The following is a 22,732-nucleotide window of genomic DNA, read 5'->3' as shown; positions in this document are numbered from 1 at the left end:
TTTTACTAGGGAGCATACTTCCAGGCACTGTGGCTCATGCCTGTAATCCCAGCACTTTGGGAGGCCAAGGCAGGTGAATCACCTGAGGTCAGGAGCTCGAGACCAGCCTGATCAACATGGTGAAACACCTGTGTCTACTAAAAATATAAAAAATTAGCCAGGTGTAGTGGTGGGTGTCTGTAATCCCAGCTACTTTGGAGGCTGAGGCAGGAGAATCACTTGTAGCCAGGAGGAGGAGGTTGCAGCAAGCCGAGATCATGCCACTGCACTCCAGCCGGGGCAACAAGAGTGGAAAAAAAAAGAACATACTTCTTGTTCTGGCCTCATATGGATTATAGTACTTCCTAAGTACTATAAGATGGTGATTATATGAGTATATGTTGTCATTCCCTGATTAGTCAAGAAGTATTTACTCTCTTTAGGCATTTATTTTTTCCTTCAACTCTATTTTTCTTCCAACTCTTGTCATAATGTAATTAATGTAGGCATGTGAGAGTGTGTTTGTCTGTGCGATTGTTGAAATGGTCAGGAGTACGGGGGAGATGAATTTCCTTGGAACTGAAGTACGCTATTCTGTTCATATTTTTCAGTGTATGTCATTCTGTTGATGGGAAATTCTTGACATCTTTTCAGTTTTTGGAAATAAAGTGGTCCTGGCTCACTTGCTTTGTGGATTGCTCCTTTGTCCTCAAAGTCTGTTTGTGAGGTATAGATGTGGATTTTGTAGTCCCAGCCTTTGCAGTTTTAACCTTAATTTGACACCTTAAAACACAACAGTCTTTAATATTGAATTTGGAGTTTGGGATATTTCTATATATAGTAGATGCAAGTTTTGGTGAAATTGAGGGGGTGAGAACAAAAAGAACATCACATTTTTCTCTTCTCAAGCATTCAATTAATTCTTACTACAGACAGTATCTAGTTGCCGTGGACTTACCAGGAGTCATGGGCTGATGTGAATTTGAGTATTTCTGAAAAATAATTTTAGATGAAAGGCATTTTGAGCTCTCATGACACTGTTTCTTTAACAAATCGTTCTCAAAAAGTTTAGGGATGAAGAGTCAGTGGTATTATTGGGTGAATGTACATTCTACCTAGTGTAATAGCCACAGTGCAGCTGAAATCATTATGATCCAATGATAGCTTAAGGCTTACAGTTTTCACTTGAATATGGGTGTGGAATTGTTACTGTGTGGGACATCTGCAGCTTCAACTTATTTTTCTCCACCCATTCCCATAACAGCCATTCCATTTTATTAAAGAATCTCTCACTTTCATGGACTCTTAGTTTCTGTGGTAACTCAGAAAACTTAAAAAACTCAAACGTATGGCATGTGATGACAACTGAGTGCTTTTATGCTGAAGTGTGTGTTCTAATCAGGAACCCACAGTTGCACGCTTTTAAAGCCTACTCTCTGATCTCCCAGCAGCTAGGACAAACAGTTGACGTTCTGCTCTCTTCCTGTGACTTACAGCTTCATGATTTACAATAATGATTTTTAGGTTGTCCTTTGCCCTCCATATTCAGGGAAATCCATGATAAAGTAAGGGTGAGTGAGATTAAGCAGAGGAATAGTAAGAGCTACATGTTGATGCTTTGTGTTCTTACTTTGGAAAAGTGGCTTTCATTCATTGGTCTGTGGGCAGCCAAGGTTCTAGGGGCTATTGCTTATGTGGTTGTGACTAGCATTGATTTTAAAGGAAACATAATTGCTCTTCCTTTAGTTTAAATCACTTTCCTCTGTGTTTCTTGTAATTGCTGAAAGAAAACATTTAAATCAGATCACTTCCCACATTGATGCAGGATTTCCTTTTCTCTACTTAGACTGTTTCTTTTCTGAAGCCAGGTCTACTCAGCTTTTGGTCAATTTGGCCTTCCTTGAAGAAGGATGCCATCTTTCTCATTACTGTCACTCTGGTAACTCACATAGTTGCAATCACTTTTTGCTGTTGAATATCTCAGATACATCAGTTTCTCTCAACTGCATTTTGTATGTGCAACATTTGAGCACTCAGTCTGGGAAGATTTCTGTAAAGTTCCGCTAAGGTCTCTGTGCCTAACAAAGGCATGGTATCTTCCTTCCCTGTGTAACAAGTGATCCATTATGGTCTGGGAAGTGAGTTCCGGCTAATCAAATAATATGATTAATAGCAAATAATGTGATTAATAGCAAGCGACTATGTGTACCTTTCACAGATTAGTCTAAGAAGTAGAATAGGCCAGGTGCCATGTCTCACGCCTATAATCCCAATGCTTTAGAAGGCTGAGGAGGGAGGATCACTTGAGGCTCTGAGTTTGAGACCAGCCTGGGTAACATAGGGAGACCCAGTCTCCACAAAAAAAAAAATTTAAAACTTAGCCAGATGTGGTGATGTGGAACTATAGTCCCAAACTGCTTGGGAGACTGAGGCAGGAGGATTGCTTGAGGGGAGTTTGAGGCTGTAGCGAGTTGTGATTATGCTGCTGCACTCTAGCCTGGGCAATAGGGTAAGCCCCTGTCTTGAAAAAAATTTTTTTTAAATAAATAGAAATTAGAATAAAATGTTTTACTACTAAAGCTATGTGGAACATAAATATACTTCTCTGAAATGGTTCCGAATGCAAATTTCTAAATTATAGTACATCAGCTTTAACCTTATAAATAGTAATTATCTTTGAATGCTTCTCTAACTTCGGTGAAGACTTTTTAAAAGAAATTTACAAACCGTTACTGACTGATATTTTGTAAAACAAAATCATGTGCTTATGTGATATCACCACATTGTCAAACAGCTATAAAAATTCTTAAACATTTAATCTCATTTCCTGTACTAGTGGACTGGTAGCAAAATATTGTCCTACTGGCACTGGTGAGTAGACAAATCTGCATTAGTTTCCCAGAGCTGTCATAACGAATTACTACAAAGTGAGTAGCTTACTCAGAAATGTATTGTCTCACAGTTCTAGAGGCTAGAAGTTTGAAATCAGGAAGTTAGCAGGGCCATGCTCTCTCTGAAGGCTCCAGGAAAGACTCTTCCTTGCCTCTTTCAGTTCCCAATGGCTCCAGGCATTTCTTGGCTTGTGGAAACATCACTTCAGTTTCTGCCTCTCTTCCCACAGCCTTCTTTCCTGCGTGTTTCTCTGTGTCTCTGTGTCAGATGTTTTTCTTATAAGGACACCATTCATTGGACTTAGGGCCCACCCTTAATCCAGTACATAATTTCACCTTAACTAATTACATCTGCAAAGACCCTATTTCCAATTAAGGAGATATTCCAGGGTTGTGAGGGACATGATTTTGGGAGGACGCTATTCAACCCAATCCATTGGACCTTGCGCAAAATCACATCGCTTGAGGGCAGCTGCGTGGGAGTTGTGTTTAATGGAGAACTGTAAGAATGACATCCAACATAGCTGCTTTGAGGATGCCTTTGATACTATGGCAATGCAAATTTAAGATGAGTTTGTGTGTGTAGGTAGAAGAGTTGAAAATGTACATGCCCATTATGACCAGTCATGCAAAAGAAAATGTTGCCTTTTTATTTCCTTTAGTCGATTCAGCTTCTTTCATGAACTCTTATCCCGCTGAGAAGGGGAAAAACGAAAAACAAAATTGAACTTAGTTCACTGCAGTCAACTCAGTGTGAGCTAGAAATGTAAATGGTTGCATTAGATAGCTCAGTCTGTTGGATGACTCAGTCTTTCAGCATTCTCCTGCTTATCCTCCTCTTCAAAGGGGATTCTGTTGTTAAGTCTCTCTTATTAGTATAACAGAAGTGAACCATGCGAAAATATGTACTTTCAAAAATCATTGGTTTGATTATTACACAATGTTGAAATTTTTAAGGCAGACTCTCCGCTGTTGTGTTTTTTAAATGTAGTAATATTTGTTAAATGATGTTGCTTTTAGTTTTATTTTTTGAGACGCAGTCTTGCTCTTTTGCCCAGGCTGCAGTGCAGTGGTGTGATCTCGGCTCCCTGTAACCTCCACCTCCTGGGTTCAAGGGATTCTCCTGCCTGAGCCTCCTGAGTAGCTGGGACTACAGGCACGTGCCACCTCACCTGGCTAATTTTTGAATTTTTAGTAGAGATGAGGTTTCACAGTATTGGCTAGGCTAATCTCGGACTCCTGACCTCAAGTGATTTGCCTGCTCAGCCTCTCAAAGTTCTGGGATTACAGGCATGAGCCACCATGGCTGGCCTGATGTTGCTTTTAATATGGACAGGATGCATACATAGATCCTTCTGTGCTCCAAGAATAATTTCACCATGTTTTATGAGATGATAGACCTTAAGTTCCTGAATTTAATAATGGATTTTACCTGATTTTACATTCTCTCTAGGGACTTTAAACCTGGCTTGTGTTGGACTAGTTTCTTTCCCTTTCTCAGCCTTTATGTGTCTTCCAAAAGATAGAAATCTAGTTTCATGGAGTGGAAAAGTGGTGAATTCTGTGGAGTTGGGTGTGTCCCAGCTGCCTGCATGCCCTGAACGATAAGAGTCCTGTCTATATTTTTTCTCCTTCACAAGTTACTGATTTAGGAAGGCCTTTAGGTTGTCTAATAATAGCCAAGAGTTATGTTGGAGATTACAGCTATGAACAATCTCAGACATGTGCTTCTGCTCCCGCAAGGGCAGTTCACATTAGAAACTAACTCTATCCTTCCTCATTGTTCACCCTGGAAGAGATCACAGGCCTCTTTCCAGTTGTCTCGTGTATGTTGTGTATGTAAAAGAATTCCTTAGATTCTTTTCTTGGCAGCATTTGGAAAATAATGTTAGGAATCAGAAACAGATTTGTTATTTCTGTGCTGAAACAAGTGCATTTTTCAAGTGAGCTAGCAACCATTTGCTCTGGAAGGTCCCTAGCCCCTTCTTAAATCTGGTCACAGGCTGTCAGATAATCAGGGAGCAAAGTTTGTGCTAGTCGATTGTGAGCACCATTTTGAAAGACTTTTAAAAGTCACAATGCAAAGCAACCCTGTGAATTTTGCATCTGTGTGACTCTGGGCATTTTACTATCATACATTTAGATGTTGAGTTTTGTATAAATTATCAGTGGCTTTTAGAACCATTGTTCTACAATTCTACCTTGTTCTTTCCTCCTCCTTTCATTTAAAATTGCTTATAATTGTTAGTGGGTAATTTACAGCTATCATGGGGAATTCCCATTTGCTCAATCTGCAATTTAAAGTAGCACTTTTAATAAACACAGTGGTAATAACATGCATTTTTCAAACTGGTGGGGAAAGCCCTTGGAATTTAATAAACGAAACAAAGCTGGTTAGCCCTTTGTTTCTTTTGTCTTTCCTTTGAAAACGTTATCCTGCTTTTTAGTTCTCTTCTTTCCCTTCCATGAATTGTCAAAATCTGGTTTTTAAATATGTTGCAGTAGAAGCCAGATTACCATGTTAAGTAGGTTATGCAGTCCTATAAACTGAGATGCTACCCTTATGGACTGAAAGAGCAGTTGACAGAGTTTTCTGCCTAAAGCGAGAACTTGGGTTCTGCTTGTTTCTGGAGCATGCTGTGTGCAGGGATACATGCTCGGGGTAGTTTGGTGGAACTGAGTCAAATGACTTGAATGTCTGAAAGCATTGGCAAAGATTTCAGCTGAACTCTCCATTTTAATATCTCCTGTTCCATTTCTACCTATTGTTTCTTTTATTTCCTGTCTGTCTTTTTTAGGCCCCCTAGCTCACCTTAACTGCCCTCCTCTGTGATGGCTCATTAGGGAAGCAGTATTACACCTAAGCCATATTGGACTCCTTTTAGTTACAAAGATGTGATCAGTAGTCTGCACATGTGTTGGTAAAGGCGATGGTTAATAGGCAAGGCAGATAGATCCGTGTGATAAAGGCAGTTTACCGCCCAGGACATCATGTCACCACCATTAACCAGGTACAAAGGGGTATGTATTTTTCTGTGTTGAACATCAGAAGAAAATATTGCTGAAAACAACCTCAGGGTCTTTAAGCAATTAATTAAAGGATATGGTATTGCGGATGTGGGGTGGTAGATGGTTAGGCTTAAGTTGGAAACATAAATTATTTATAAAATCATATGTAGTACTCCAGGCACGGTGGCTCATGTCTGTAATCCCAGCACTTTGGAAGGTCGAGGCGGGTGGATCACCTGAGGTCAGGAGTTCAAGACCAGCCTGGCCAACGTGGTAAAACTCTGTTTCTACTAAAAATGCAAAAAAAAAAAAAAAAAAAAAAAATAGCTGGGCTTGGTGGCGGGTACCTGTAATCCCAGCTACTCAGGAGGCTGAGTCAGGAGAATCTCTGGAACCTGGGAGGTGGAGGTTGTAGTGAGCTGAGATTTGCCATGGCACACCAGCCTGGGTGACAGAGTGAAACTCTGTCTCAAAAAAAAAAAAAAAAAAAAATTGTGCGTAGCAATTGCATTTAAAATTAAGAGATCTTAATTTGACAGTCAACAGAATGACAAACTATTTGGTTTAATGTTAGCGGATTCATCTTCTATCTGGTGATTAAATAACATTTATCAGTTCTTGTTTACTTAGATTACGTTTAGAACTTTAAATGTGGTTAATCCTGAGAGCCATTGAGACAAAAGGCCAGACTGACTTGACTGTGGGTTTAACTTGGGGGAGGAGTGCATGATGAGAGAAATGTGAGTGCTCATTGCCACTTTTTCTTTGGAATGTCTTCTTGTAACATAAAGATATAAATAGCATAAAGTGAACTATTTAGGAGCCACAAGTTGCAGCATACTTTAAGTGCATTTATATATACACAGAATCGTTTTCAAAAGGTCAGATGATAACATGTTTGTACTTGTGAAACTTTGCAAGACAGCATTTGAGAGCAAAAGAGAAAATCTCTGCTTTGCTGACCACAAGAGGCCATGTATGTTCTTCATCATTTTGTTTCACTGAGTGAGCTACTCAAGGTTCATTGTTGCTGGAACTTTCAGAATAAAAATTGGGACAGATGCCTCTGCCCGCTCGAGTGCGTGAACATTGGGAGCAGGGTCAGGGGAGGATGAACAGTGACTTGATGAGTGGTCTCTTAGGAAAGGGAAGGGAAGGGAAAGGGGCCCACAGGAGCCTGGCCAATGAGCCTGGCAGATGCCCAGATGATGCTTGACTTGGTAAAAGGTCACGTGGGGAAACTGGGTTGAACCAGACATTGAGAGTAGCAACTTTTCTGTTTCCAAACAGAGCAAATGAAAAAGGGGCCTTGGAAAATGCCTTGGTGTTAGCTACATAGGATGGCATGGCAAAAGAAAATGAAGTATATGAGCACACCTCGCCCCCAGTGGTGGCACTCCATTTCTCCTTCCTTAGCCATCTCCTACAAATTTGCACTTTGGCTTTATCTAGACCCCTTTCTAATTTTAAGAGGACAAAGGAAGCTCTAGTCCCTGCTTTTTTCCCGAAAAGTTTTGCTGTAACAAAATACCCAAGATTTTATACAAAAGAGGCCAGTATTGTCCCAAGGTGGCTCATTTATATGTCAAAAGGTATCCAGGATTTGTCGATATTTTGAAGTACCTCTGAAGTTCATCAACTCTGACCAAAATATTTTGATAGAATTTGGGGTGTGTTATTTCCTTGCGTATTGATGAGCACTTACCATGCAGTCACCGTTTGTACCCCCAGAAAACTCTTCCTCTCTGATGCTCTGGTCTTCTCACCAGCCTGAGTTTCTGCAGCCTCGAGACCTCTGGCTGTTTTCCTGCCCACAGTAAAGGTGCTGCTGCTTTGCCAGCTTTTGGGGGTTCTTCTTTCCCCAGGATTGACTTTGGGTACAAAGCAAAGCCAGATACTTTTTACAGGGTTTCCTTGCTAATCATGACCCAAATAACGAAAATAATTAATACAGGTTTGTAAAGAATATTCAAGAAATCCATTAATCATATCAGCTTACTCCTTGAGCAAAGATTTTCTTAACGCTGAGAATGGATTCTGCCTAATAAAATACTGAGGATTAAGTAATAACTTACATAAGATGCTGGTATTTTCTCTGTAATATATAGTGATGTTATTTAAATTTGACCCTCTAAGGGCCTTATTTGGGCTTGTGAAAGTAAAGACCGATTTGTCCCCTAATTTGCAAATACGGTATTTCTACATAGAAAGGCAGATATATTTCTCAGTTTTCATCACAGCATATTTACGCCAACTTTTAAAAAGTTTTCTGGACCTACACAGTTGTATAAATACATCCAGATGAATAAAAAAGTATTACAAGTCACATCTATTGGCAAAGGAGTGTGGTAGCAACACAAATATTTTGAAAGCTATGTAAGCCAGTGAGAGTATCCTGATACTGCTCTAACAGCTCCAACGGAAGTGTTCGCTGCCACAGCAATTGAGACAAAACCTTTCCTTTTTGGAAATGTTTCCTGGCAGAACAAATATTTAATACAAATTTAAAACAAGATTTGAACTGCTCAAGATGGTGCCTTTCATAAAATTGTTTTATTTTTACAAACTCTCTCCACATGAGGAAGAGAGAAATCTTTGGAGGGTGGTTTTATCCTTATATAGGTGGAAATCTCTCTATTTTAGGTTGACTGCTGTACTGAGGAATTGGGAATGAGCTCCCCTTAATCACAGGGTTATTTCTTTTCTCATTGTATTTATTCTTTTGTCAGTAATTGGCAGCCTATTTTTCATCTCAGAGAGAATAGGCCAGGGAGTGTAAGAGTTGTCCGACTAAATGGTCAGGCAGTAAATTATGATGGAAGTTTAAAACAAGTAGCATACTCAGAAGATGACATATTTCGGGAGTTGGGGGAAAGGGGAGGGAAAGCATTAGGACAAATACCTAATGCATGCAGGGCTTAAAACCTAGATGACAGGTTGATGGGTACAGCAAACCACCATGGCACGTGTATACCTATATAACAAACCCGCACGTTCTGCACGTGTATCCCAGAACTTAAAGCAAAAAAAAAAAATAAATAAATAAAGATGACATATGTTCCTCTCTCCAAAAATGTGGAGTCTATAAACACTGAAAAGATTGAATGCAGATGAGTAAATTTGTGACATCTGTAAGCATGATTTAAATATAAAACATTAGTTTGATGTTTGCCATGGCTTTTAGGTTTGGGTTTATAGGGCTGCTCCTATAAAGACAGCTGATAGAGATGGCAGCTTTTATGCATCCAGTGAGAACTTCTAATGCTAAAACAGCCAGTGCCATTTCTGCTTACCATAGAAAGGCAATGTTGGTTGGTATGGCAAATATCATAAATCCTTATTTGTATGGGATTATTTGACTTACGATAACACACTTTTGGCTTAAAGTGAGTTTATCTTAGTTGCTCCCCAATCCACACTCACCTTCCTGAAATCATAGAATGGATCCATTGTTGGTGTGTTATCTGCCAAAGATAAAGTGTTCATGAGCTGGGGGATAACTGGAGCCTCTAAAATAAATGAGATTCCTTTACCACATGCCATGCCACAGGTTTCTCCCAGACTGCTGTTTTGCACTGTGTTTGACTAGATTTCCTTTACTCTAATTTTCCTTTGTCCTCTGTTTAATTTTGGAAAGCGACCTTCAGCCTCTGTGTGTGAATAGCTACCCTCCTTTGTCTCTTGCTTGACGTTGGCCCCCAGCAACTAGCTCAGTGTGATGTCTAAAATTAGATCAGTCTGTATGGATGCCCCTTAGGGAAGTGAGAGAACAGGCTCCCTCTGCCAGAGCAGATCCTCACTGCACAATGAAAATTCTCACTTAGATAATTCTGTAGTCAATATCATGAGTTTTTTGCTGTTTTACAGTAAGGCAGTCTCGTAGTTGGTGTGTGCTGGTAAGTCCCGCATTTTTATCTCTAGCCTAGACCCCTCCCCTGAATTGCAGAGAGGAATATCCAGTTTCCACATTTTCACTTGAATGCCTAATTGACCACATGAACATATCAAAACTCCTGTCCTTCACCACTATCTAGTCCACCGCAGACTTCCCCATTTCATTGCAAATCCATCCTTCTAGTTGCTTAGGCCAAAAACCTTGAAGTCATTTATGACTTTTTTGGGAACGTGGTGTTGGGGAGGGGAGACAGGGTCTTCTTGTTCTGTTGCCCAGTCTGGCATGCAGTAGCACAACTACGGCTCACTGCAGCCCTGACCTCTTAGGCTCAAGTAATTTCACCTCTGCATCTTGAATAGCTGGGACTATAGGCATGCACTGCCATACCTGGCTAATTTTTTAATTTTTTTGTAGAGGTGAGGTCTTACTATGTTGCCCAGGCTGCCCTTGAATTCCTGAGCTCAAGCAATCCTCCCACCTTGATCTCCCAAAGTGCTGGGATTACAGGCGTGAACCACTGCCCCCAGCTAACTACCTTTTTTTCTTATTCCCCACATTCAGTTTGGCAGAAAATTCTATTGACTCTGTTTAAAAATTTTTCCCCCCATTATCTGACTGCTTCTCACCACCTAAGCTGCTACCTGCTTGGCCTGAGTTTCACCTGATTATGGTAACCACTTCTCTTTACAGCCTGCTTTCAACCCAGTAGCCAGAGTAAATCTTTTAAGACAAGTGATATCACGCCAGTCCTTTGCTTTAAAGCCTCATTTCACTTGGAGTAAAAGCTCGTCTTGGCAATTTCTCTTGATTTTTGAAATACCAATCACAGGCCAGAAGTAAACCTAGGAAGAGAAAGTCTGTTTTCTAAGCTACAGAACTTGCAGCTGTGTCAAACCTTTAGTCTGGCAGAAAAGGAAAAAGATTCCCTGCCGGGAACTACAATCCCAGGTGAGTCGTGTTCTTGTTTGATGCTCCTGGAAGGTATGGACTTTAATGAGACTCCTCCATCTGTTCCTTAATGCAAGTGAGGATCGTTCCACCCCATCTCATTTTATCATTAAAAGTGGCAATCTGTGTACTAAATGCAGCCACAGAGATTTACCTTTGGGCTTTATTAACTAAGTTTGATAGAGTTTCTGTTGGAATTTTGGAAAACTGATTCCCATGGCTTTATTGATAGGGATTAAGTTAGAAATAAACAGCAGGGAGTCTGTAGAAATGACAGAACTAAAATGTTGCAGCAGGTTAGTTTTTATTTGTATGCATATATCTGTTGTGCTGAAATTGACGTGTGATAAAGTGTGTCAGAAACTCCTCTGCTGGTTCGTGCAGGGTATTTTACCCTTTCAAAGTGCTCCTTTTCTTTCATAGCATTATTAACATGGAGAGTAGGATCCAAGCCGACTCATTGAGTGGGATTTGCATGTTCTGTGGGACCTGAACCACCTTCTGTTGTGTGGCCATCATGTACCCAGGGTCCTTTGGTTTTCCTCCTGGATTGTAAGCTCCTCGAGGGCTAAGTCCATTAACTTGATCCAGAAGAATTCTGGTAGATAATTGCTGATTACAGGAATGAAATATTAATGTTTAGTCTGGTAAAAAGACTTTATCATGCTCTATGAAAACAAATGGACTTCTTTGAGAATAACTTAAAATATAAAAGTAGATTGTACTGCTTTCAATGGGACTGAAAATATGCAGGCTATTAATTACCAGGGCAAGAAAGATTTCCAACAGAAAAATCTGATGAAACAATTTCAATCATTAATGGCTTGTAACATGTGGAAGCTGGTCATAGAGGAGGAGAAAAGTTAATGTGTTTCTAGAAATTTAAACATTCAGAACGAATGAGTCTCAGCTTCCTGGTGACTGGAAGGGAGAGAAGTGTCCCATTTAGCTTCTTGGTCTTAGAAGTGGCAGGTCACCATTTGGAAAATGGCCCATTCCCTGCTGGCCCTTCTCAAGCATCACTCTGAAGTGGCTACACTTTTTTTGACTAAAGGATTAAGGATTTACTCACCAAGGAAAAACACACCCTTTATCTAAGCAATTTCCTTGCTCTTGCGTCTTCAATGTTTTGGAAAAACACTTCAATGCATAGTCCCATGAATGGACAATTGACCATAGACAGAAAAAAAATATTTTTAGAAATATGAGGTTATTTCTCTTAGCAAATCATTATTTAAATATGTTTTCTTTTTCAAATAATCATATTCACTGGACTTGTATTTCATTTGGTCTTTCTACTCTTTGTTCTAAGTTTTTAGGTCCATTGGATTATTTTCTGGGGTTCTGCTGTATGCATTTCACTCCATTGCCGTTACATTTGTTCTCCATTTTCTATAAATGCGTTCACAATCAAATCATTGTGTGTTTTTATCTGTATTATGTACTATTTGAGCAAGCTGATTATTACTCAGGACCCCATGTCAGAGTGCCCCTAGAGGTACTCTGTTAATCTGTTAAGTAATCAAGTGCTTAGCCACATTAAGGACTTCGTTCCTTCCCCTGTATTTCTGTGAACTGTTATGGTTATTAAAGGTTATAAGAACCTTGACCTCTGATAGGCTGCCTTTTCAGCTTCTGTCTTGTAAGTGGGCTTATCATTTTAATGTCCAGTTTAGATCCTACTAGATTACACATTCAGGATGAGCCTGGAGTCTTACACGATGCTATTAGCCATGAGTAAAATTTCTGCATGTGAAACAGAAAGACCCTTAACCTAGGAATCAGAGTTTCTGATCCTGAGTCTAGCATTTATTGACTCAAAATAAGCCACATACCACTCCAAGCCATTTGTTGTTATCTAATAAACAGAAGTGATTGCCCTGCTTGCATGATAGGGTGATTTTTGTGGAGGGTCAAATGAGATAAGATACCCAGAATGTAGCCAGAACTAAGAATACTCTTTCCTTCTCCTCTTCCATTCTCTTGTACTTGTCAATTCTACCTGTTTAATATGTCCTGGAACCCATCCCTTCTCTCCAGCCCTTGGGTCACCACTGCCTCGGTGAGGTGACTATTAGCATCTCAGGCCTTTGTTATGAGGCTCCTGACTCACGATTCCTAGGCTAATTACCTAGCATTCTTTCTCCAAACTCTATCCAGAATGAAAAGACAGATCATAACTGTTTCTTCTCTGGTTAAAAATTCTTTAGTTCCCCACCAGCACTGTTCCATTGCCTTCCGGATGAAGTGTAAATTCCCTAACATGGTATAGAGGAGTCCTTCATGGCAGGATGCCTCCTTCTTTTCCTCTTGAGCTTCAGTTCTCAGTAGCCTCTTTCCCCATCCGCATTCCCCATTCGTGTTCATCTTCCTTTGCATGTGCCGGGACCCTTGCCTTGAAGGAATATCTGCTTCTCCCCTGTTCCTTCAACTTGGTGTTTAGATTAGACTTACAGGACTAGAGTTCAGATGTTACCTCCTCTTGGAAGTTCTCTAGAATATTCCAGCGCTGGTTAGTAGCCCTTTCTCTGTGTTGCCTATTACAGTGCCATACAGCTGTCTGCTTTCTTGTGCTAGGCGGTAAGAACCTAGAGGGCAGGGAACGTGTGTTGTTCATTGCCCTTGATGCCAAGAATCACATACATATTGGCTAAATTACTTCATTAATAATTGAAAAAAGAATTAAAATATAAAGGAAAATTCTGGTGTATCAACTGGTTTAATATCAGAAACAGATTTGGCCAGGCATTTTGGCTCACACTTGTAATCTCAGCACTTTGGAAGGCTGAGGCAGGCGGATCACTTGTGGTCAGGAGTTGAAGACCAGCCTAAGCAACATGGCAAAACCCTGTCTCTACAAAAACAAAAAACAAGAAGATAAAAAGTTAGCCAGGTGTGGTGGCAAACACCTGTAGTCTCAGCTGCTGTGGAGGCTGAAGTGGGAGGATCACCTGAGCCTGGGAGGTCAAGGCTACATTGAGCTGAGATGGTGCCACTGCACTCTAGCCTGGGCAATAGAGCAAGACCCTGTCTCAGGGGAAAAAAAAAAAGGTTGACAAACGAAGTAGATCAAAGAAAAACGAAACAAAATGGAAAGCATTACCCTGCCTCCTTATTTGAAGTGACGGACTAACTCTTCATACCTGGAATACCTGGCTTGCCCCAGCTTTGCTCTCAAAAGGATTTCTGTGGAGTCAAAATGCACTAAGAATTCCAAGTAAGATTATCTGTGGAGGAGAAGTAACTATGCCAAGAAATCCTAAAATAATTAGAATTTTATCTGGAAAATTATGTTTAAGATGGAGTACCACAATATTCTGTAAGAGTAAATTGGATATTGTCAACCAAAGGCAGTTATTCAAGACTAGGAGTGATGCTATCTGTTACCTGGAATGGTGGTGAAAACTAAAAATATTAACTCATTCAAGAAAATACAGACAAACAGTGTAACGATTGATTCATATCTTTGTTTGGACTGCTATAACAAAGTATCATAGACTGGGTGACCCATAAACCACAAATTTTATTTCTCACAGTTCTGTAGCCTGGAAGTCTGAGATCAAGGTATCAGCACGAATTCTGGTGAGGTTTCTCTTCCAGGTTGCAGACTGCTATCTCCTCATAGTATCTTCACATGGAAAAAGAGAGGAGAAAGCTGTGGCCTCTTGAAAAAATAAAAAATTTAAATTCAGTAGTCAAAAACTATTGAACAGGTGGTTTTTGGTTATATGGATAAGAGACTTATCAGATGTCAAAAAGGGACTTTTCAGATGTCATTAAAGTGACTAATCAATGACCTTACCATTGGAAGATTAGTGTGGATTGTCCAGGTGGGCCTAAAGTAATCATGGAAGCATTGAAAGCAGAATTCTCACCGGTTGATAGCAGAAAGGAAAGTTGAGAGATTCTGGGGGCCAGGAGTCAGTGTGCTGTTGCTGGCTTGAAGATAGAGGGAGCAGTAGGAGACTGAGAAGGAACTGAATTCTGCCAACAATGAGCTTGGAAGCTGATTTGTGCACAGCCTTCAGATGAAAGCCCAGGCTGTCTGACACTTAAGTTTAGGCCTTGTGAGACCCTAAGTAAGTCTCCCCGCCAAGCCTGCTGGACTGCTAACCTACAGAACTGTGAGATAATAAATGGGCATTATATGCAGGTGCTAAATTCATGGTGTAAGTTGTTATAACAGCATGTGACTGTCATAAAGGCAACATTGAGAATGAGACTTTAGAAAGGCTGTAGAAAACTACATCATTAAAATAAAAAATGGAGTTGAGGGACAGGAGTGTCTTGCTTTGGGAACCTTTCTATTAGAAAGATTCGATTTCCAGTAGACCTTAATATTGGACGATGTTGACAAACACCAACATTGAATGACCTTTCTGACACCTGCAAGGGAGTCTTTATTTCTGGCTGATGCAAGATCTTTCCCTGACCCCTGGAACATCATAGTTGACCCAGCACAAGCTCCAGAGTGTGTCTCAGACTTCTAAAGGCCCCATTGGAGACATCAATCAAGGGAATCTTATGCTGTTATATGCTGACTTCGTGCAGAAGAGGTTAACAATAATAAATTCAAGGAATGAAGATTGTTTTGGGTAGTAGAATATCAAAGGCTCATTCTCAATTTTTCCAAGTGTTTTGTAAAAAATAGGACATTTGAGATGTTTACTTCTTCTCAGTACTGTTTTTCTAATGTCGCCTTTATGAGGGTCATGCTCTTTGTCAAAGGCTCCCTCCAACCTCAAATTCTGGAAACATACTAATCTTGTTAATGAGAAGAGAGGATTTGATCTTGACTTCATTCCAGAAATACTGTATTCTCTTACTGCAGTTCTAAAAACCATTCATTTTAGTTGCCGTTTACAGGATAGGCAAAGACTGAAGTCGGGTCTGTGTTTTGCCAATGTGGTGAATCTATCCATATTAAATATTAAAACAGTTGACTTGGTATCAAAATAGGGAACAATTGTGTCTCTATAGGATGATAATTAACAGGTTAGAAATTAACAGAATTGATAATCCTGTTTAATCCCTCACCTTTGTAGAAATTAAGTGGTTACTGCCTACATTTACCTAGAGAACAAATCATGAATTATATATTTATCCCTCTCAAAATACCAAATAGCAAGATTATAGATAACCTCTTGAATGACTAGTCAAAGAATGAAAATTTAAAAAGGCAGGCTAGGTTGGCAGGTAAATTGTCACTCTCCACTTCCTTTCTTCTTGGACTCCAGAACTTGGCACAGTTGTCAACCCAGATCTTGATTTTTTTTTTTCTTCTAAAGATGACCTCATTCCATCCTTCCGAATGGAAACCTTTGGCTCTTTCAGCTCTCCTCTGCTTCCCTATTACTCCAGCTATTCTCTGAGTATTAGGAATACCTCTTAAAAAGTAATGCAAGAAATAAAACCTTGGTATTTTAGGCTTCTCGTAATCATCTGGAATTATATTTATTTATACAGCTTTATAATTATATCAAATAACTTGCTTTCTCTCCACAGTCACCCTGAGTTTTATACGTATAATTTACCAGCTTCCAGTAGACTACAAAATATTGATTGGACTATGGCCCGCTTACCTCAGAGGAGGCATGTAAGAGGCATAAATAAAAAGAAAGGTCTGGCATTCCATTCACAGCCTCTTGTTTGAGACTTTCTAATCACTAATGACTTTGGCTCAGCCAGTAGAAGTATGTGGCGAACCACTTAACTTCCTGGGGTCCCAGCTCTTTCATCTCTGCCACACAGATGGTAATTCCCTAACTCATAAGAGCTTCATGAACTTTAAATGGGGCAATGCATGCAAAGCTTGCCTGGAACCTGGCTAGACCCAGGAACTGTTAACTGCTATTTTTCTTTCTGTCGTGTGTGTGTTCAATGCTACACAGCCTCTGAAAATCTAACTGGCATTTGTCACGCTGGAGCCTCAAAGAGGATCTTTTCACTTTGGGTTTTCAGTCCCCTAAGTGGATTGGTAAGGGGCGTAGTATGTACCCACTTCTTTCCACTGTTCATATGTAAATGCTTGCAACAAATGCCTGGACACTGGTAATCCAGCTGCTCTCTGACTCGCCATTTATCTTGAGCTATAAATTCAGCCGCCATTCACGGATGCAAATGAGGGGATTTGTTTTCATGGCACTGCAAGCCTCCTAAGCCTTATTACTCTTTTGTCACTTCACATTATAAAAAGAAACAGAAACTTTTTTTTTTAATTTTTGGGGCAGGGGACACTTTTGCCCTCCTTGTTTTAGACTCCCAGACTGTCATTTGTGAGCAAACTCAGAACGATCCTCTAAATGTCTGTATGATTTCTGGTGTTTCGTAGTATTTTTTTTCTTCTTCCATACTTAATCTCAGTTTCCCAAATATGTAACCAGGAAAGAAATTCTTATCTGTACAAATTCCAATGCAGCCTCCCAGCACTGGTCTTGATTTCGTATGTCAATAGGATAAAGAGGAGGAGACTGAAGAGCTACGGGCAGATTTGTGTTCTGCCTACACAGCTGGCTCAGTTTGCTTTCTTGTGTAAACGCTGCAAAGCAAAGACAAAGATGCTAATGTTAAACACATGACAGGGTGGAGGCCCGTTCTACAGTGTATCTTCAAGCCGAAAGAAGCAGGAGAGATGCTGGTGGAATTCCAAAACTACCGAGAATGACAGACTTTTCATGGTTATTATCAAGATGGATTCTGTTCAACTCAGACTCTGTGTCAGCTAATTTTGAAATTCATTAGTATAGTGGCTCAAAATATACGGAAAAGAGGATATTTAAATTTCAAAAGCAGAATATTTTAGAAATTAATGGCATAAAGTTACATTTTCAAACTCATGGGATGTGGCCAAAACAATATGCAGAGGGAAATTAGTAACCTTATATGTTTTTTAAATAAAAAAGAATAAAAAGCTCCCAACTTGAGGTAACGTATAAAGAAACATTGAAAAAAACTTATCATAAAAATAGGAGAAAAATGGCAAACCCTCTGGAGTTTGTTTCATACATTTATAGGTGTTCTGGGTAAAAGTAGAGAGGGCAGGGAAGTGGCAAGTACAGTATAAAAAAAGAAAAGTGGGCGCTGTATATGGTAAAATAGGAAGTTTTGTTTGTTTTTCAGACAGGGTCTCACTCTTATCACCAGGCTGGGGTGCAGAGGTGCAGTCTCGGCTTCCTGCAGCCTCGACTTCCCAGGCACAAGTGATCCTCCCACCTGAGCCGTCCTGGTTTTGCCGTGTCGCCTAGGCTGGTCCTGAACTGCTGAGGTCAGGTGATCCACCCACGTCGGCCTCCCAAAGTGCTGGGATTACAAGTGTGAGCCATTGCTCTGTTGCCCAGGATGGAGTACAGTGGCATGATCTTGGCTCACTGCAACTTGCTCCTCCCAGGTTCAAGCGATTCTCATGCCTCAGCCTCCCAAGTAACTGGGATTACAGGCACCCGCCACCATGGCTGATTTTTCTACTTTTGGTAGATACCGGGTTTTGCCATGTTGGCCAGACTGATCTTGAACTCCAGACCTCAGGTGATCTGCCTGCTTTGGCCTCCCAAAGTGCTGGGATTACAAGTGTGACCCACTGCGCCCAGCCAGCCCAAATATTTTAAAGTCATTCTTTTTGCTAAAAGACTTTATCAGATCTCCAAGTATTTCTTAAATGCTTCATTTGTCATTAAAACTCCCTTATGTGCCCTCATTGTTTCAGCCCAGCTAACCTTCATTTTTATTTTGTTTTTTATTTGGCAACAGAGTACATCCTGATTTTATGGATTTTATATATTCTAGCTTTGGATACATTATAGAATGAGCATATAGGACTAAATCTTTCCCCTCTCCCCCCTTTATTTGAGTCAAGGTCTCACTTCATTGTTCAGGCTGGAGTGTGTAGTGGAATGATTTCAGCTCACTGCATCCTCAACTTCCTGGGCCCTGGTGATCTTCCTACTCAGCCTCCCTGACTAGCTGGAACTACAAGCGTGTGCCACCCCACCTGCTAATTTTAATTTTTTGTAGAGATGGAGTCTTGCTATGTTACACAGGCTGGTTTCCAACTCCTGGGCTCAAGCAATCTGTCCACGTTGGCTTCCCAAAGTGCTGGGATTATAGGCGTGAGTCACTATGCTCAGCCCCTTCCTGTTTTTGATAGGGCAGAAACATTCTCTTTTTTGTCTGTATGACACAATATTGCACCCAAAATTGAACTTATAGCTCAACTAGTGTGATCCTACCATTACAAAGGTGAAAAATCCAACGCCCAGAGACATTAAGCTTCCAGATCTCACATGGCAATGTGAGGACTAGAAATGCCCATGGTGGGCCAAACGTTCCTCTGCCTCCATCATGGTCCATGGCCAGCCCATTTGCCACTTACACCTACCCTTTCAAGATCCTTTCAGCCAGATTTTTCTTTAGCTTTTATTACACGAAATGTTGGCAAGCAGGGCTTGCATCATTCAGATGATTTTTTAAAGTATTCTTTTTAATTTATTTCTGATGTTTAAGAATGGGCTTCTGATAATGTTTTATGTTATCCTTCAGTATTTCTTTGTGTGCCCATTTGCTAGGGAAGAAAACCTTTAAATCACTCTATTAGCGTTTCCTATTTGGGAAACATTTTGGCAACATCTCCTGAAGCTGACCATGTGCATACTCTCTTGACCCAGCAAATTCCCCTTCTGGGATTATAGCCACCATAACGAGATACTTAATGTTTACCAAATGACAGGTATGAGAATGTTCATAGTGCACTGTTCCTAAAAGCCCCAAACTGGAAAAAAACTAAGTGTCCGTTAGTAACACAATAGATAAGTAATTCTCTTACCATACCAGTAAGAATACACATATTACTGCTACACACAACCACATAGATGAATCTCACAAACATAGAAGAGTGTGATTCCAATCATATAAAGCTCAAAAGCAGGCAGCACTAATCTATGGTGATTTTATTACGGTAATGGTTATGTGTGGGGATGGGGCTAGTGGCTGCAAGGAGGGCATGAACTGGAGGTCTTGGGAGCTGGTATCTCTATCTTGATCTGGGTGCTGGTTACATGGGTGTGCACTTTGTGGCAGTTCATTGAGCTGCATACATAATTTGTGCACTTTTCTGTACTCAATGAAAAGTCTGCTTAACACCAGGCTTAATTTTACTTTCAGTACCGCTATTTGTGTGCATCTTTGTGGGGCTTGCTTTCTCTGTTTACTCAGGTGAGTGCTCATTCTTTAGAGATAAATAGGAGGAACCTTCAGGGCCCTAGACCTGGCTTGAATTCCCACCCCACCACTTGGCAAGCTTAGGGCCTTTGGAAATTACTTAGCTTCCTACTTAGTCTTCATTTCCTGAACTCCAAAAATGGGCATAATCACAACTCACACATCGCAGGGCTGTAATGTGAGTTCAGTGAGATCATTCACATAAACTACCTAGCTCCGAGAAAGCCCCATTAACTTCTTGCTATTATTTTTATTTTACTTCCCTAAAGACTTTTCGTGCTTTTATGACACAAGCAATCTTGCCATTTGGCCCCAGGCTAGACCTACAGCATGGACCTATAGAATAGAATTTGGGCTTTTTCATTCTTAAATCCTCAAAGGAGATATCACATCCTAAATTACTCATCTGCTTGAGTACTTCAAATTCATGATGATTTTGTGTTAGTAAAACCAATCAAGAATTCCCATCTAGGTCTCCTGTCTTCTATTTCTGGAGCTTTTAGCTGTTTTTTGTTTTTTGTTTTTTTTTTTCTTTGAAACATCTCTAGGCTGGGTGTAGTGGCTCATGCCTGTAATCCCAGCATTTTTGGAGGCTGAAGCAGAATGATAGTTTGAGCCCGGGTGTTTGAGACCAGCCTGGTAAACATAGTGAGACCTTGTCTCAACGAAAAGTTTAAACAGTTAGCTGGGTAGTGGCTTGCACTTGTAGTCCCAGCTACTCGGGAGGCTGAAGTAGGAGGATTGCTTGGGCCCAGGGGTTGGAGGCTACAGTGAGCTAGGATCTCACCACTGCACTGCAGCCTAGGTGACGGAGACCCTGTTTCTAAAATATAACAAAATTAAATTAAAGCAAAATTTAAAAACTTTTCTTTAATCTACTGCCTTCTCTGGGTCCCCTTCTGTCCCCCCATCCCCTTGTCTCACTACTAATTTTTTCCATATAAATACAGAAAATACTCTGTGTGCAGTAAAACTTTATGTGCCTGCCTTCCCCTAAGGACCTTAATGGGTATCTTCTTCCCAAATGAGTGATTCTTCCCAGGAATGTTCTGGAATCTCCAGGAAGCCGGTCAGTTGATGGTAGGCTACAGAATGTTATACAGAGAGATGTGAAAGGGTGGAGGTGGGGGAATGGAGAACTCTCCCTTTTATTGTGTTAACGAAACTCATTCATTCAGGAAATAATTCCCTGCCTTTCCTCCTGAACATTATTGTCCTTCATTAACCCAGATTGTTAAATCTTGTTTTGTTATGTAAATCTAAAAGGCTTTTCATTTTCAGTGCACCATGGACTCAAACAAAGTAAGAGAACTCAAAGAGAAAGTAAACTTTCTTTTTGAGACAGGGTCTTGCTCTGTCATCAGACTGGAGTACGGTGGCACAATCACGGCTCACTGCAGCCTCTGCTGCTTGGGCCCAAGTGATCTTTCCAGTTCAGCCTCCTGAGTAGCTGAAACCATGTGGTTTCATGTGGTACACCACCACACCTGACGAAATTTTATTTTATTTTACTGTATTTTGAGACAGAGTTTTGCTCTTGTTGCCCGGGCTGGAGTGCAATGGCATGATCTTGGCTCACTGCAAATTCTGCCTTCTGGGTTCAAGTGATTCTCCTGCCTCAGCCTCCCAAGTACTTGGGATTATAGGTGCCTGTCACCACACCTGGCTAATTTTTATATTTTTAGTAGAGACAAGGTTTCACCCCATTGGTCAGGCTGGTCTCGAACTCCTGACCTTAGGTGATTCACCCACCTCGGCCTCCCAAAGTGCTGGTATTACAGCATAAGCCACCATACCTGCCCTAAATTTTATATCTTTGTAGATGCGAGGCTTTGCTATGTTGCCCAGGCTCCAAACATTCTTTGAATAAGGAAGTTCCAGTGATGATTTCCATTTATGAAATTACTTTCTTGACTTCACATATCCTTCAGGGGCCATCCATTTTCCTATTTATCTTCAGAGCAAAATTTAATAATAAAAAAGTCTGCATCTGATCTTCTTTCTCACCCCCACTTCAGTGCATCTGACTGTGGATTTCTGGCTCCACAGTATGATAGGATTCTCTTCTAGGGTGTTCACGATTTCCACGTGGCCAGGCGCAATGTTCACTTTTCTGACTTTGCCACAGTTGTTAGCATATTCTAGGGAGCTGAAACCATTTCCTCTGTTGGATTTCCTGAAGTCATTGTCCACACTTCTGGGCCTCCTCCAAGGCTCCACCTCTTCTTTCTAAGAGCCTTCCTCCTTTCTTTTCATGCCCTCTTCTCCTTGATGCTCTCTTTAAGTGGCTTTAAGTATTTTTTATAGGCTAATTTTAAAGTTTTTAAAATCTCCTGCCCTGACCTCTGTTATGGCGCAGACTCTATGCCCATGTGAGGTGTTTCACTTTGCCCATCTAATTGTCTTCCAGCAACTCTTTTCTTTCTTTTTTTTTGAGATGGACTCTTGTACTGTCACCTTGGCTGGAGTGCAGTGGCGCAGTCTCAGCTCTGCAACCTCTGTCTCCCAGGTTCAAGCGATTCTCCTGCCTCAGCCTCCCAAGTAGCTGGGATTACAGGCACCCGCCACTATGCCTGGCTAATTTTTTGTGTTTTTAGTAGAAATAAGATTTCACTATGTTGGCTAGGCTGGTCTCAAACTCCTGACCTCGTGATCTGCCTGCCTCGGCCTCCCAAAGTGCTGGGATTACAGACGTGAGCCACCGTTCCTGAACTCCAGCAACTCTTTCTTCCAAGTTCTGCTTTCCAATAAATAGCACCACCAACCTGCACTCAGGGACCTTCAGCAAACAACTCTA

The 22,732-nt window shown here is 40.7% G+C and overlaps 1 protein-coding gene across 6 annotated transcripts in view; it reads left to right on the top strand.

Moving 5' to 3' along the window:
- NHSL1 (NHS like 1) overlaps window positions 1–22,732 on the top strand; it is a 147,261-nt gene that overhangs the window by 25,723 nt on the left and 98,806 nt on the right. The gene's annotated exons all lie outside the window — the stretch shown is intronic.

This window comes from Callithrix jacchus, chromosome 4 (genome assembly GCF_049354715.1).
Source record: "Callithrix jacchus isolate 240 chromosome 4, calJac240_pri, whole genome shotgun sequence".
Taxonomy (NCBI): Eukaryota; Metazoa; Chordata; class Mammalia; order Primates; family Cebidae; genus Callithrix; species Callithrix jacchus.
This window is presented reverse-complemented; position numbering and strand designations above follow the sequence as displayed.